Genomic DNA, 18,079 nt, shown 5'->3' with positions numbered 1-18,079 from the left:
CAATTTCACTGAAATGGTTTCACAATCAATGGACTCGCTTTCAAGGAATGTACAACTCATGTTCTTGATCTTCATTCATAACCATATTGGTTGCCTTTACTCTATCTTTACCCCTCAGAATTTTGTACAACTCTATAAAATCTCCTCTCAATCTTCTGCATTCAATCTTTCTTCTTGTAAAGAATTTACAAGAAAATCCTTGTAAATTTTCTCTGTACTCTTTCAACCTTATTTACATCTATTCTGTAGGTAGGTGACCAAAACTGCACACTACTCCAAACTAGGTCTCACCAATGTCTTATACATTACATCCCATCTCTTGTACTCAATACTTTGATTTATGAAGGCTATATTATTGATTTAGGAATTTACTGTGCGCAGCTTGGTTGCTAACATTACAACAGTGGATATATTTTGAATATAATTTTGCTGCTTATAAATCTCTCTGCAAAGTCTTGAAGTCATGAAAATTTTTATAGTAAAGCTCACCATTTATTGAACTGTACCTTGTATATTAAACACATTTATTACCATGTTGGGATTAGAATGTGTGACCTTTGAGTTGCTGGTCCAGTGTAATAGCCTTATGCCTATGAAATCCATAGTACTGCAGCCAGTAGTATGGAAATACATGGAACTACACAACACTGGATTGCAACCGTCCCTGCAAGGGGGCACAAGGTTTATACACGTACTGAGGGGACTATGGATGAAAATTCACCATCTCACCAGGCCAATGCCCAAAGAGTCCCAAACACAATAGACTGGCTTTGTCAGAAGAAGAGAAAAATAAAGGAGCCAGAAAGGGATAATAAAGTTCAAAGTATATTCATTATCAAAGTATGCATATAGTACCTAACCCTGAGACTCATCTTCCCACAGACAGTCGTAGAACAAGACACTCCATGGAATCCATTCAAAGAAAACATCAAACACCTAACCTGCAAAAAAAGAACAAATCATGCAAAAGGCAAAATCAAGAGGATAACACAAAATATTATACATCAAACCTCAGAGTCTCTGAAATAGTCTAGGAACATTCAGTTTTTTTCAATTTCTGCGTCGAAGTGCTCCGATCAAGATTGTGCAAGATGGAAATAAGAAGAGGTGTAACCCCAAACACAGAAAACATGAACTGCAGAGTCTTCTAAAAACCAGTCCAATCCATAATCCGCGCCGATCAAAGCTTGACCGAGACTCCTGCGCCTTCCTCTGGCAACAGCGATAGAGAAGGAAAGGAGAACCAAACGCAAGCCGGCGGCGCTGAACACCCGCTCACCTTCTGCTCTCATCCTCATTGATTTCAATCTTGCTCGACACTTTAATTGGCAATCTCAGACAGTGGAGACAATCACGGGTTCACGCTCTATGTTTAGGCCGAATACTCCATTCTCAACCATGCTCTGTACCACACTGAATTCAGAGAGAGACAGCAAAAGAGGCAGAACACTCAGGCAGCCCAAAAACATGTTATCAAAATGTAAATTACAGGCTCCAGTCTCGCACAGATCAGTAGTAGAAGTATATTTGCCAGAAGAAGGAGAAGATGTGGTTGTGTGAATTGTCTGCAGGACATCACCATTCGTCACATGGGTCATTGGTGCCATCTTGACAAAAGAGAGACAAAAAGTAACCAGAATCCATATCCACTGACAGAAAAGAAATGCTGTTGTCTTCAGAAAATATGAATTGCTGGTCTGGGGTAATGTATAGGTCAATGCATAGGCTGGAATGTGTTGGGAGGCAGAACCACTGAGAGGGCCTTGAAAGGAAAGTTCGAACAATTATCAGTAACACTCATCTGATCCCCTGATGTGTAACATCCTGAAACTCTGCTCAACTCTACAGACCCCTTTTGACAACAGAGGTTGAGTTCACAGTGAGGGGGCGCTTGAATTTCAGCTCAAACTTTTGTTACATTATTAGCAGTGGGTGTTATGGTCAATAGCAATTGGCATAGGCTCATTTCACTGAATCACGAGACTTACACTGAAATGATTGTGAGCTTGAGAGCTTTCTATCAGTTCACGATGTAGAATTCTCTTTTTACGCAGAACAGTAACTGAAAATTTATGATGACCGAGACTGTGCATGTGCAGATCTGTCAGCCCTCTCTGCATATCTCGCCCCATGTCACAGAGTCGGCCATCGTTGGCTGCAGTTTCAGTCTTCAAGACATTCACATTCTACCTGACTCAAGTCCACCTTTTCTGAGTGTTACTGCCCTTGTCCCAAACACAATTCTCCATTGCAATGAACAAAAAATGCTGGAAGAACTCATCAGGGCAGGCAGAATCTGTGCCGGGACTGCAAAATGAATACTTCAGATTGATACCACTCATCAGAAATGGAAAAGAAGGAAGAAGAATCAAAAATAAGAAGGTGGGGGGGTGGAAGAGGAAGGAGTACAACATGGCAGGAGGTGTGCAAAGCCAGGTGAAGGGGAAAAGGTGTGTGTTATGGGAGAGGGAAGGACAGAGTGATAAGTGGAAAAGGTAAAGATTTGAAGATGTAGGAGTCTGATAAGAGAGGAGAATGGGCCATGGGAGAAGAGGCACCGGGGAAGGTGATAGGTGAAGAAAAGGGAAGAAGAAAGAGCGTCCTGAAGAAGGGTTTCGTCCTGAAGTGTCGACTGTTTGTTCATCTTTATCGACGCTGCCTGGCCTACTGAATTCCTCCAACATTTTATGTGTGTTGGTTTGGGGTAAGAGGGGAGCCAAAATAGGGACTGGAGAAGAAGAGAAGGGGAGAGGGAGAAATTACAGGAAGCCATAGAAACCAATGTCAGGTTGGAGGCCACCCAGACGGAATGTTTTTTCATTCCTCAGGTAGCCTTTGAGGGGATTGATGAACTCAGCATCCAAGTGCGAGTCCTTCATTCCTCATCAGAATCAGAATCAGATTTAATATCACTGGCATATGTCATACTTGTTGCTTTGTGCCAGCAGTACAATGAAAAAACTATAAATTACAATAAGCATATAATAAATTAAGTAGGTATCACAAAAAGAGAGAAAAAGAGCAAAAAAATAGTGATGTTCATGGGTTCATTGTCCATTCAGAAATCTGATGGCAAAGGGTAAGAAGCTGTTCCTCAGATATTGAGTGTCTCTTTAGACTCCTGTACCTCTTCTCTGATGGTCACAATGAGAAGAGGGCATGTTCTGGGTGATGAGGATCCTTAATAATGGATGTCACCATCTTGAGTCTCCTCCTGTTAAAGTTGTTCTGGATGCTGGGAGGCTCATGCCCATGATGGAACTGCCTGAGTTCACAACTTTCTTCAGCTTTTTCTGATCCTGTGCAGTGGCCCCTCTGTACCAGATGTTGATGCGTCCAGTTAGAATATTCTCCATGACAAATCTGTAGAAATTTGCAAGTTTGTTTGGTGACATACCAAATCCCCTCAAACTCCTAATGAAATTTAGCCACTGTCGTGTCTTCTTTGTAACTGCATTGATATGTGGGGCCCAGGATAGATCTTCAGAGATGTTGACACCCAGGAACATGAAACTGCTCACCCTTTCCACTGCTGATGTATCTCTTGATCTCCTGCCCCAGTACTTCAATCTCTCTGACCCTTCTGAGCTTCCGTCCCTGATTCTTCTAACCTTTCTCTATCTTCTCATGTCATTCCACCTCCCTCCACAGCTCCACAAATTGATCTCCCTCAGCAACTTCCCTCACTCCTGGGTTTTTCCCCCTGTTGAGGACTCTGACTTTCCCGTCATTCACCCTCCTTTTGGTTCTGCATCATGACCTTTCCCTGAATCTGCCCTTCGATTCCCCCACCATTGTTACCTCTCAGTCTTGGCACTGGGTGGTGGGATGGAGATATGCCTCTGCCAAAGGAGGGGTAAGGCAGTGTGTAGCACCTGCTTAGACCTCCCAATCAGGGTCATGTGAAACCATGGGAGAAGGCAGTGGACAGTTGTATGAGCAGCTGGTGTACATCATAAGTCCTGGTTATGTGACTGCTGATGCCAGGCAGATAATCTCTGAAGGGTATTGATAATAGCTGGGGTCACCCATCTTGTAAAGGCACTGCCCAGAAGAAAGCAATGGAAAACCAACTCTGTAGAAAAATTTGCCAAGAACAATCACAGTCAAGGCCATGATCACCTACATCATATGACATGGCACGTAACGAATGAACAAGTCTTTCCAATCATCCCTTAGGCCTCTGAACATGGAATTATGCTGAAGAATTTCTGAATCTTAAATTGGTTGTTGCAACCAGGAAATGGAGACAAAGAATACCTATTGCATGCCAGTCCTTGAGAAATAAAAACATTCTTCCTGGTTTCTCAGCTGCAGGACGGCCAATCTTTCTCACCATGAAGGTGGCACAGTAGTATAACCCTTTACAGCGGCGGCTGCAAGATCAGGGTTCAATTCCCATCACTGTCTGTATGGAGTTCATACATTTTCCCCATGAAGGAGTGGGTTTCCTCCAGGTGCTCCAGTTTCCTCCCACATGGTTTAGGGTTAGTAAGCTGTAGACACCAGAAGCATGGCAACACTAGTGGTCTGGCCCTCAGCGCATCTCAGACTGAGTTGGCTATTGACGTGAACAAGTCATTTCACATTACTTGTTGATTTACATGCGACAAATGAGGCTGCTCTTTAATCTATCTTTAATCCGCCATCCCTCCAACACTCCTCTCTCTTCTAAGCCAAGCATTTTGAATGCAGCAGAACTACTTTGGAAAACATTCAGCCCTAGAAGTAGGAACACCAGTGATCAACAAAGATAATATTCTGTGATCTTGGCAATTCACTTGCAAGTAACACCATTAATGTGCTGTTGATTGTGGTGTGTTCTCCAAATGCACTGACGATGTCTCCTTGGATGATGACAAAACGTTTGTAAGTATATTGCCAAGATCATCCCAACCCAACCATCAACCATGCAAGCTACACGTCCTCTGAATCATTTCCAATAATATTCTACCATTTTCTGAAATGTTAGTTTCATTCACTCACATTCATCACCAAAGGAACAGGTAAAATTATTCACGTACAACAAGATGGAGGAACTCAGCAGGTCAGACAGCATCCGTGGAAACGAGCAGTCAACGTTTCGGGCCGAGACCCTTCGTTGACTGCTCGTTTCCACGGATGCTGCCCGACCTGCTGAGTTCCTCCAGCGTGTTGTACAGGTTGCTTTGACCCCAACATCTGCAGTGTACTTTGTGTTTAGGTAAAATGATTCCGTCTCTAGCCGTTACAATGTTCAATACTGTTCCCACCGCTGTCCGGAAGGAGTTTATATGTTTTCCGCATGACTGTGTGGGTTTTCTCCAGTGCTCTGGCTTCCTCCCACAGTCCAAAGACGTACCAGTTGCTAGGTTAATTGGCCATTGTAAATTGTCCCATGTTTAGCCTAGGAGTAAATCGGGATATCGTTGGTTGGTGTGGCTCACAGGGCCAGGAGGGCCTATTTCGTGCTGTATCTCAATTAATAATAAATAAAATCCTGTCTAATTTTCACTTTAAATTCATCTGGTTCTAAAATCCATAAAAGTAACTTAGAAAAACTCTTTTCATTCCCAATTCAGAAAATTTGAGTTAATAGTCATCCTCAGTATTGTTCTGAGAATGAAATTGCCCCATTTTCACTGAAGTTGTGACTCCCTTATTTATTTCTGTGTCCAACAGGAGTAAGCCAGACAAGAATATATCCAGAGGACTTTTTCTCCCAAGAGATTCTTTATTCAGGTGCAGAGGAAAAAAAAACCCTGCACAGGAAGTATGTGTAACCCTCATTGACTCTGGGGAAGCTGGCTTGGCACGAAGGAGGAGGAAGAAAGCTGATCACGGAAACTTCACTCCCCTGCTTTATCTATAATCTGACCTGCATGCACAGAAAATCTCAAAGATAAAGATATGGGAGCTGACTATCTGAAATCTGCTTGCTTTGTGGTGGCCCTACAATCTTAGAAAAAACACCAGGTAGTCCTGCACTGTTAATGAACCTCTTGGTCTAAAGGCCGGGACAAAGAATTATCACCTTGGTGTTTTTCTCACTCGAGGACGCAGAATGAATCTCCGCTCAGAGGACTTGGGTGAAAGGATGTGGTCAACTTTGAAGCTATAAACACATGTTCAAAAATAGTAGCTGAGGTATGATCAGACTGGGAGCTACAGGCCTGCTTATAGTTCAACAAGATTCAGGGCTACTAATAACTTTTGTTGCCTTTGCTTTGCAAGCAAATGATCATCTGTGTGGCCAAGACATAGTCACCTCACATTGTTTTAACAATTGCTCATGATGGTCTCTTTATTTCAATGACATCCCTTATGTCCTTAAGATACTACCAGAGATTCATGATTTTACCAATAATAGAAAATGGGGAATTTAAATTATACACTCAGTAACCTGAACCTAATAGAGTGTAGGCTCATGGCTTTCTGCTTCTGTAGCCAATCCACTTCAAGGTTCAACGTGTTGTGTTTTCAGAGATGCTCTCCTGTTGTAATGCAGCGTATCTGTCACTGTCTGTTTGTCCAGTCTGACTATTCTCTGACCTCTTTCATCCACAAGGTTTCTACACCCACATAACTGCCGCTCACTGAATGCTTTCTGTTTTTACATTATTCCCTGTAAACTCTGGAGACTGTTGTGTGTGAAAATCCCAGGAGATCAGCAGTTTCTGAGATACTCAAACTATCCTGTCTGCCCCGACAATCATTCCACAGTTAAAATCACTCACAGCACATTTCTTCCCCATTCTGAAGTTTGGTCTGAACAACAACTAAACCTTTTGACCATGACTGCATGCCTTTATGCACTGAGTTGCTGACACATAATTGAATGATTAGATATTTGTTTTAACGTGCAGATATAAAATTGTACCTAATAAAGTGGAAACTGAGTGCATGTCTTCACAGTTTGCTCTATTTTCTCAGAGCTGTCCCTAATGCTTCTCTTCATTTCCTGGCCTTTTGTTCTGGGCTTCTAAGCATTTGATTTATATCACACTTTGAAGTTCTATAGCTGCTTAACTATTATTAAAGAATCAAGCTGATAAACTTTTGAACACTATAAAAATCAAAGGATGGAGCATAACATTAGTGTTGAATGATATTGAAGCATATCTTTCATTGTTCATAAGATATAGGAGCAAAATTAGGCCATTTGGCCCAGCGAGTCTGCACCGCCATTTCATCATTGTTGATCCACTTTACCTCTTAGTCCCAAACTCCTGCCTTCTCTCTGTATCCATTCATGCCCCGAATAATCAAGAATCTATCAAGCTCTGCCTTAAATATACCCAATGACTTGGCCTCCACAGTGGCTTGTGGCAATGGATTCTCCAGATTCACCACCCTCTGGTTAAAGGAATTCCACCCCATCTCCATTCTAAAAGGACACCCCTCTATTCTAAGGCTGGGTCCTCTGATCTTAGATTCCCCCAGTATAGGAAACATACTCTCCACATCCACTCTATAAAAGCCTTTCAACATGCGATATGTTTCAACGAGGTCACCCCTCATTCTTCTGAATTCCAGTGAGTACAGGCCCAGAGCCATCAAACGCTCCTCATGTTACAAGCCTTTCAATCCGTGAATCATTTTCGTGAACCTCCTCTGAGACCCTTTCGGAGGTAGAGGCCTGTTTGACCCAACATTACATGATATTTAAAATGCCAGAGATCAGAGGACAATTCCATATTTGCAATGTATCTACAATGCTTCCTTTGAATTACATATAACTTTTGTAACTATTACATATAAGTCCTGGACTTATTTCCACTTGGCATGATTAACTTATTATAATTTAATTATTTATGGTTTTATATTGCTATATTTCTTCACTATTCTTGGTCGGTGCGGCTGTAACAAAACCCAATTTCCCTCGGGATCAATGAAGTATGTCTGTCTGTCACCTCCTTCTTCGCATTCACACTTCAGACACTGTTAATGAACATTGTCTGGTTTTTCAATTAAATGTTCACAGCTCTAGGAACCTATTGTTCAGGGCGGCATTTTAAATTTAATCTACAGTCTGTGTTCAGGTCTAAAGATAGGTTGCTGAAGTTAATATTTATTTATACACCCTAAATCCAAAATATACCTTAACAGTGTGGTGTAATAATCATAGATTCAAAGAAAATCAAAGCACTGAAGGTGGCCATTCAGCCCACAATGCTGTGATGAATTTTTGAAACGGCTACCCAATTAACGCCTTCTTTTCTCTTGACACACTTTAACCCTTTCTGGGTTAAAGATGAGTTAAATCATTTACTCAATATCAGAAGAATAATGCAGACAGTTATGGGGCGAAAACAACGTATTGTTCATTCAAAGGGCAAGCACGAGTTTACGCATTTATTTATTGATTGAGATGCAACACAGAATAGGCCCTTCTGACCTTTCGAGCTGTGACACCCAGCAACCCACGATTTAACCCTAGCCTAATCACAGGACAATTTACAATGACTAATTTACCTACTCACCAGTATGTCATTCGGACTCCTTACAGATGACATCAGATTTGAACTCTGAACTCCAAAGTCGCGAGTTGTAATAGCGCCCCTGTTCTGTAGTAAATATTTCAGTAATATTTGAGTAATCTTGTAAGCATATTGATTGAATAAGCATCCTTGCTCATTTAAATAATTCATGTCAGCTATAGGTATAAATACGTGAAATGAATACGTCATCGCACTAACACATGATACGGATGTGCCTTGCCTAAATTAAAAACGAAGTTAGACCCACATTTTCAAACTGCTGGATCTTCCTTTGAATTAGTTTAATGTTTTGAAGTTACAACATGTAATATTCCCCGCCACGCCACCCAGTAGTTGAATGTCCTACTTTAGTCCCGTGTTATTCTCTGGTAAATATATTTGCATTATGAATAAGAGGCCTTCCTGACAAAGAAAGGTCGGCAAACAAGAGAAAATCTGCAGATGCTGGAAATCCAAGTAACACACACACACACACACATACACACAGACACACACACACACACACACACACACACACACACACACACACACACACACACACACACACACACACACACACACACACACACACACACACACACACACACAATGCTGGAGGAACTCAGCAGGCCAGACAGCATCTATCAAAAAGAGTACAGTCGATGTTTTGGGCCGAGACCCTTTAGCAGGGTAGGTCAGCAATCCTTTATTGCTTTCTGCAACATAATGAAACTGCTGTGCCTGTCAAGATTACCACTGCACAGGAACCAAGGTAATGGGTATATACCTTTAATATTGTTTCACTTAGGTGCATCGAGTTCCAGGATACAGATTATTGTATGTAGGTGAAAATTAAAATAAACCTTAAAATTATTATATCAAGCCATGAAGAAAAATTGACTGACATCCTTTTTATTAAAAAAAAGCAAGGTAGTGAGAATATAGAATAGATGAAGAGGTAGTGGTAGTGTAATTGGTTTCATGGAGGATTAAAAAGGGATAAACTAGAGTCTTGTGATTCTCTGCTGACAAGTCTTGGGAGAGAAAAGGAGACAAAGAGAGAGATGACAGAGAGACGGAGGCAGAGAAGCAGATAGACAGACAGACAGACAGAGAGAGAGAGAGAGAGAGAGAGAGAGACTGACAGTCAGACAGACAGAGTGACAGATAGAGAGAGAAGAGAGACTGACAGACAGAGAGAGAATGACAGATAGAGAGAGAGGAGAGACTGACAGTCAGACAGACAGAGAGAGAGTGACAGACAGAGAGAGAGAGAGAGAGAGTGACAGAGAGAGAGAGAGAAGAGAGACTGACAGTCAGACAGAGAGAGAGTGACAGATAGTTAGAGAGGGAGAGACTGACAGACAGAGAGAGAGTGACAGATAGTTAGAGAGACAGAGAAGAGAGAAAACCATTTCCACACCACACACCGGCTGCTCAGCATCCCTATAGTGGGTGGGGAACAGGATATTGGAACAATGGTATCCTTTATTAGGAGAAAATATCCTTAACTACAGAGCAAAGAGAGTGTGCTATTGCCCTGAATAATGAAATGTAACCTTGATTAGAGTGAAGTATCTTTACCCAGAAAGACGTGTGAAATAGCTCATGGTCACACCTGGAGTCTTGGCAAATAACAGAAAAACCAATAAAACACAAGAATGAGAAAGGAATGAAGGGATAGGATTCATTGGAATAGGTTCAGGAGAAAGTTCTGTTGAGCAGAAACACTGAAGTACACATTTTGGGCAGAAAAGCTCATGCAGAGCTGCAAAAGTCTGTGTTAAGAATATCCTCACTTTAATATGCTGGATCATATCTCAGCCAGATGTATTTTTTATCAAACAAGAGTGACTGTCTGTTGTTAGTTAAGCGATCTTGCTTCTCCAAATATATTTATGCTGAACAGGACAAAGGGCATGGTCGTTTCATGCAGCCGGTACCAGATGGGTTGTGGAGACTCCTCTCTGCACAAGCACTAAAGAGAAAAATACAGATTTAGAAACCAGCATCAGCCTCATTACAAACACTGTATTTACCATTTCCTGTTCTTTCTGGCAGAGCCACCTGGCCTTCACAGCTGCAGCCATTGCTATTGGGGGAGAGAAAAATAAAAGGCAAATTAGGTGTTTGTCATCAACAATTGTCAATGGAGTGATATTTGGAAATTGCGGAGATAAAATGTGTTGGGGATACAAAAGGATCGCAGCTGATACCAGGGATGGATCATTGCAGACTTGAAAAGGAAATGAGATTTTACAAGTTAACATATCCTGTTTAGGGATACTTTGTTTCAACAGAGCAAACAGAAATCTCCCGCATTCTGCCAGTGTCTCTAAACTCTCCTCTCAACCCAGCTTAATTCCATTTTTCTGCCTCGTTGTAATCCCACTTCCGCCTTGTACCGTTAATACCTTTAGAGTTTAATCTCTACAGCACTCCAGCTCATCGAAGAAATTGTTCTTCCAATGTACTCCACGTGCCTGAAAACTCTTTTTCTCGAAATTATCAACTTGTAATGGAAAAGCATTTCTCACTACACGCAACGGGAGCATGACATTATACAGCTCAGAGTGACAGAGATCAGAGTTCAATTCCAACGTCTTCTGTAAGAAGTCTGTACATCCTCCACATGGAATGCGTGCTTTTTTCTGGGTCCTCCCAGAGTCCAAAGACATAGATTTAATTGGCCATTGTAAATTGTCTTACAACTAGGCTAGGATTGAATTGGAGGTGGGTGGGGGGAGGGGGGTGCTGCAGCTCGAAGCCAGAAGGGCCTATTCCACATTGTATCCCTAAATAAATAAAAGCACCATCTGGATTCCAGATTAAGGCCCTCAACTGTCTATTCACCACACAGATGCTGCATGACTCACAGAGCTTGCTTTGGCTTCGAATTCCAGCATCTGCAATGACTTGTAACCTTAAAAATAAAGATTAGCTTTATTTGTCACATGTGTAACAAAACATCAAAACATACAGTGAAATGTGTCAAGTCAAATCAGCGAGGATTGCGCGGGGCAGTCTGCAAGGGTTACCATGCTCCTGGTGCCAACATAGCATGCCCACAACTCACCAACCCTAATCCGTATGTCTCTGGAATGTGGGAAGAAATCGGAACACCTGGAAACACACCAAGTGATCATGGGGAAAATGTACAAATTCCTCACAGACGGGGCAGGAATTAAACTGTGATCTTACAGCAGGTGCTACACTATCTCCATCACCTTAAAGGTTTAGCTCGATTTCACTACATATTTCACACCATATATCAGTGATAATAAACCTGATTCTGATTACCAGCAATGAGTCTCCACTCACTCCTAACTCATGGAACATGTCCAAATATTACCCCGGTTCCTCTAGGATGCCAACTCTGTAGGGTGCAGGAATACCCTTCGTCATAAAGCAGTGAAAATATTACTGATAGCTGGCTTGGCTTTAGGCCATTCAGCCCATCGAGTCTGCTCCGCCATTCCATCATTGCTGATCCATTTCCCTGTCAACCCCAAATTATTCTGGTGGGACTCTACGAGGTAATCTTATGGGAGTAAGGAGGTAACACACAACCTGGAATTCTTCAGATTCTGAATGGAAAGGCTTGAGTGACAATGAGTGGTTTCTCATTTTCCCAGTGACAGACAACAGAAATTCTCTTAATTGTGCACGGTCACCTGCAAGCTGTGGAGCAACACCACAGTAATCGGGCATTTTACTTCTTAATTTGATTCCATTTGTGGATTGCAGCAAGGTAACTGCGCTCACAAAGCTGCTCCACCATTCAAGGTCAAGGCTGAGCACCTAATCCATCTCCGCCCTCTGAATCTCTTGAATTTTCTCAACCTTGAATATTGATGGGTTTCTATGGTCTTGAACACTGAGGATTTTGAAGTTCTGCAGTCGCTTATTTACAGAAATTTCTCCTAAGTTCCAAATGAGTAACTGCCTGTACTGATACAATATTTTAACCTAAGCAGTCTAGCATGCCTCTCATTTTAATAGTCATGTTTACCACTTAAAGTTTTACATTATCTCATTATTTACAACTGTTCTTCACAGCAAGAACACACTCATCCTCAGAATCAGTGTGATGAATCGGTGCTGCACTAATTCTCTCAAGGAACATAAAAACGTAAGTGATAGGAGTAAGAGTTGGCTGTTTGCTCCATTGAGCCTGCTCCACCATTCATGATGAACATGCCTGGTCTGGCCAAGTACTCAGCACCACCTACCTGTTTTTTCACCCAGAACCCTTAATTCCCCTGCTATGCAAAAATCTACCCAATTGTATCTGAAATATATTTAATGAGTTGACCTCTTCTGTTTCTCTGGGTAGAGAATTCCACAGATTCACTACTCTCTGGGGAAAGCCATTTCTCATCATCTCCACCTTAAATCTATTTCCGCAAGTCATCCCCTGAATCGAAGGATCAGTAGTGGAGAGGGTGGGCAACGTTACATTCATCGGTGCTATTGTTTTGGAGGGCCCATCCTTGGCCCAGTGTGTAAGTGCAATTACGAAGACAGCAGTCGGCACCTCTCCTTCCTTCGGAGTATGGTTAGATTTGGCATGACATCTAAAACTTTGACAAACTTCTATAGATGTGTGGTGGAGAGTATATTGACTGGCTGCATTACAGCTTGGTATGGAAACACCGATGGAAAACCCTACAAAAATTGTGCCCTGAAAAGCGACGTAGATCTGCTACAGTTTTCCTACTGGAGAACAGGTCCACAGCAGCTGCCATCTCATTAACTCTTCACTCAACCCTGGAACATCTGGACACCTAAGATGAATACATCAGGATGCTCTTACAACTACAGCTCAGCAGTCAATACTATCATCCCCTTAAAACTAATCAATAAGCTCCTAGACTTTGGCTTCAATGCCTCTTTATGCAGTTGCAGACCCCAATCAATTTGGATTGGCAACAACATCCCTTCCACAATCTCTATCAGCACAGGTGCACTATAAGACTGTGTGCTGAGCCCCCTGCTCGATTCTCTTTACCCTTTTGGCTCTGTGACTAGGTACAGCTCCATTGGCATATCCAAGTTTGCTGAAGACACCACTGTTGTAGGGCAAATCAAAGGGGGATGACTCAGCTTATAGAAGGGAGAATGAAAATCTGGTGGAGTGGTTCCATAGCAACAAACTCTTACTCAATGTCATCAAAACTAAGGGCTGATTATTGACCTCAGAAGAAGGAAACCAGAGGTCCATGGGCAAGTCCTTATCGGAGGATCGGAGGTGGAGAGGGTCAGCAAATTTAAATTCATCAGTGTTATTATTTTGGAGGACCTGTCCTGGGCCCAGTATGTAAGTGCAATTATGTAGAAAGCACAGCAGTGTCTTTACTTCTTTTGGAGTTTGCAAAAATTTGGAATGGCATCTAACAGATTGAGAAACTTCTACAGATGTGCAGTGGAGTGTATATTGACTGGCTGTATCACAACCTGGTATCGAAACACCAATGTCCTTGAATGGAAAATCCTACAATAAGTAGAGGATCATCATAGGAAATAGGTAAAACCCTCCCCACCACCGAGCACATCTACACAGAGTGCTGTCGCAGGAAAGCAGCACCCATCATCAGGGACTTTCACCACCCAGATCATGCTCTCTTCTCACAGCTCTCAACAGAAAGAAGGAACAGGAGCCTCAGGACTCACACCACCAGGTTCAGGAACAGTTATTACCCTTCAACCAACAGGCTCTTGAATAAGATAACTTAATACCTTATTAATAAATTAATTCAGCTTCACTTCATCATTCAGATGTTCCACAACCTATGGACTCACTTTCAAGGACTTTTCATCTCATGTTCTCGATATTTATGACATTTATTTATTATTATTATTTCTTTCTTTTTGTATTTGTGTCTTTTCACACTGGTTGAAATACAAAGTTAATATAGTTTTCTTTGATTCTATTATGGTTATTATTCTATTGTGGATATATTGAGAATGCCCACAAGAAAATGAATTTTTGGTTGTAAATGCTGACGTATATGTACTATGATAATAAATTTACTTTGAACTTTTGAACTTTGAGGCCATGTCCTCTAGTTCTAGTTTTACTTACCAGTGGAAACAATTTTCCTGTTTTCACCTTTTCTATTCTTTTCCCATTCTTATGTTTCTATAAAGTCCCCTCTCATTCTTCTGAATTCCAGTGAGTATTGCATCAGGAAACTCATAGATCTCCGAATCAACCCAGTGAAATTCCTCTGCACCACCCCCAAACCTGGTATGCTTTTTTCAGCTAAGGAGGCCAGAACTGCACGCACTGCTCCAGGTGTTGCCTCACCAGTACGTTGTTCAGTGGCAACATGACTTATCTGCTCTTAAATTCAATCTCCCTTGCAAAGAAGGTCAGTATTCAATTTCCTTCTTGATGAACTGTTTCACCCACAAACCAACGATTTGAATTCTGGAACTGATGCCTCATCACAGCCCAGTACCACCTCAGCCAAAATGTTTTTGTGCTCTATCTTGCAGGCAAAACATGATTTTCATCCTAACTCCATCTGTCTACTTAGATCTATGATACCTTTAGTCAATTAAAAAAAACTCTTAATTATATATATTTTTTAATTTTCAATTGAGCCTTGGCTTCAAAAGCTTTTTAAGAAGAGAGATTGATATTTCTACTGCTTCTGGCTTCATATGACCATGAGACATGAGAGCTGAATTAGGCTATTCAACTCTTTGGGTCCACTCCACCATTCTATCATGATTTATTATCCCTCTCAACCCCATTCTCCTGCCTTCTCCCCATAACCTTTGACAGCCTTAACAATCAAAAACCTACCACCCTCCATGTTAAACATATCAAATAGTCTGGCTCCAGTTTTATTGGTGTTCTACTAGATTAATTGATTTCTCCCCTGAACTGTAATCATCATGAACATCTGCACAAGAATGTCTTGAATGTTTTATACAGATTCTCATACTCAACCCTTTTTAGCCATGGGATCATTTTAAGGACTCTTACTGCACACTTTCATGATGCCCCTTGTCCAAAACTGAAAGTGGTCTTCCAGGTGGGCTCTGGGCAAAGCCCTATCCAGCTTCAGCATAGCTTTCTCCGGTTTGCATTCCACACAAAGGCCAAAATCCATTAAGATGCTGAGATACAGTACCTCCTAGGATGCACTGGGACACATCATCAGTGATGATACCTGGAGTTCGTCAGGTATGTCAGGTCTTTCACCCTCAGGTACTCTCGACCAGGCGACCCAGCCAGAGTTGATCAGGCCCTGGCTTGTGCCCCATGGGTCACACCTCCTGATCCACAGCCACCTGGAGGCTCACTCAGCAGCCTCTGTGATGTCCTGATGGTTCTTTTCTTTGCGGCACCCGGAATACCAAGGAGACAGTAGGTATAACCTATATTCTGCACACTGCTCCTACTCTTTAGCTATTTTTGTACCTCTCAAGTCCCGAAGACTTAACCCATGTCTCTGATGATCTCATATGTAGAACTAAACAGACAGTGTGTCCCGGATTAAAAATCACACTGCACATGCTCCTTCATGACCATTCAACGTCTGTGCACTCCACTAAAACCTCCAGTCTCTGTTTAGGAAAAAACAGTCACCTTTCACACTGGACATGTCACTTGGGAAATAATTGGATACAAACACATCAAAATGGAACCAATGATCCTATTGCTCCACTAAAGAGTGAAGAAATGGATTGTGTTCCTAACCAAATATATCCTGTCACACATCCACGCACCTTGTTATACAGACTTACATCTCTTAACTAAATACAGATTTTTGGCAGATCCCTCTGTAATTTATGTGTCGATGACACAGATACCTTTGTTGCAAAGTGTCTTTTGCTTTTCCAACTTCAAACATTATTTGTTATAATTACATTGTTTGTCACGGAAATGCCACAAAGCGAGATATAATAATAAAGGTATTATTGTCATAAAACACAGCTATTGACTTTTAATTACACTATTATTTATAGAATCTAGAGGAAGACCAAATATAAACATTGACAGTGTGAAAATGTGGGGAGTTTTCAATACTTCTTTTTACAAATTCTGAATTAAGGACAATTTGTAATTAAAGACATTACACATAAGCTATTCTATACTTATCATTCCCCTAAGCAGTTTCCAAAGTACCATTGTTGGCAGCCATGCCAGCTGCTGTCTAGGTCCCAAGTTCTGGAATTTGCTTCTAAAACCCCTGTTTTTCTTTGCACTTTCACTATTTTTCATAATTTATTGACTGAGAATTTAATCACCTCTCCTAATATAATCTATTCCAAAGAATACATGGGACTGGGTGCCCAGTTTATAGATGGATATTATATTCCTCAGTAGAGTGGTGGGATTAGCCATAGCATATAGATGAGAATAATCTTCAAAGTTCAAAGTACATTTATTATCAAAGTATATATACATTATACAGCCTTGAGATTTGTCTCCTCACAGGCAGCTATGAAACAAGAAAACCCAAAAGAACCCATTAAGAAAAGACAAACACCCAATGAGCAGAGAGGGAATAATAAACAATTTGTGCCAACAATAAAAGTAATCAAATAACACTTAGAATGAAAGTGAGTTCTCAGACATGAAGCCAGAAGTAGTCGGAGCAGGCCCACAACCTCAGCCTCAGTTCAGCACTTAAAGAACAAACATCAAGGAGCCCGCAGACACAGAGCCCAGAGTAGGCCCACAGCCTCAGCCTCAAGTTCAGCTCTTGGCAGAACAAACGTCATGGAGCCTGAAGATACAGACCCCGGAGCAGGCCCACAGCCTCAGCCTCAAGTTCAGCTCTTGGCAGAACAAACGTCATGGAGCCTGAAGATACAGACCCCGGAGCAGGCCCACAGCCTTGGCCTCAGTTCAGCACATAGCAGAACAAACGTCACCTGATTCTGATTCTCTCTCTCACATGCACACACACACACACTCACTGTCTTGTTCATTCTCTTCCCTTCCCATTCTAAACTCCTCCATTCCTATATTATTTAATGACCATTCCTAATCTCACTCACTCCCTTCACTGCCCCTTGCTATACACAACTGCCTTACTCATCTTCCCTTCACACATCCCTTCCCTCATCTTCCCGAGTTACTTAGACATCTGTCTCAGCATCCGTCTTTTCATTGAGATGTACCCAACAATCTAAACCTCATTTCCTTACAGAAAGGAGGCCATTCAGAGCATTCCAAAAATCCAATCCCTCCTCTTCTACCACTGTGAGAATTTCTCTGTCAGTACCGGTCAACTCCATGAACCCTGTGCTTCTCCCCTACACTGAAGGGCAGTTTATAATTGCCACTTAAGCATTGTGTGGGATGAGGGAGGAGATGAGTGCACCCAGTGGAAACACATCAAGTTTATTGTCATTCAACCATACACATGTACACTGCCAAACAAAACATTTCTTCAGATCAACGTGCACAATGCAGTACATATAACTCACACACATAACCCAAAAAGGAATATTAAGACCATAAGACATAGGAGCAGAATTAGGCCATTTAGCCCATTGACACTGCTCTGCCATTTCATCATGGCTGATCCAATTTTTCTCTCAGCTCCAATCTCCTGCCTTCACCCTGTATTCCTTCATGCCCTGACCAGTCAAGA

This window comes from Hypanus sabinus, chromosome 30 (assembly GCF_030144855.1).
Source record: "Hypanus sabinus isolate sHypSab1 chromosome 30, sHypSab1.hap1, whole genome shotgun sequence".
NCBI classification, from domain to species: Eukaryota; Metazoa; Chordata; class Chondrichthyes; order Myliobatiformes; family Dasyatidae; genus Hypanus; species Hypanus sabinus.
This window is presented reverse-complemented; position numbering follows the sequence as displayed.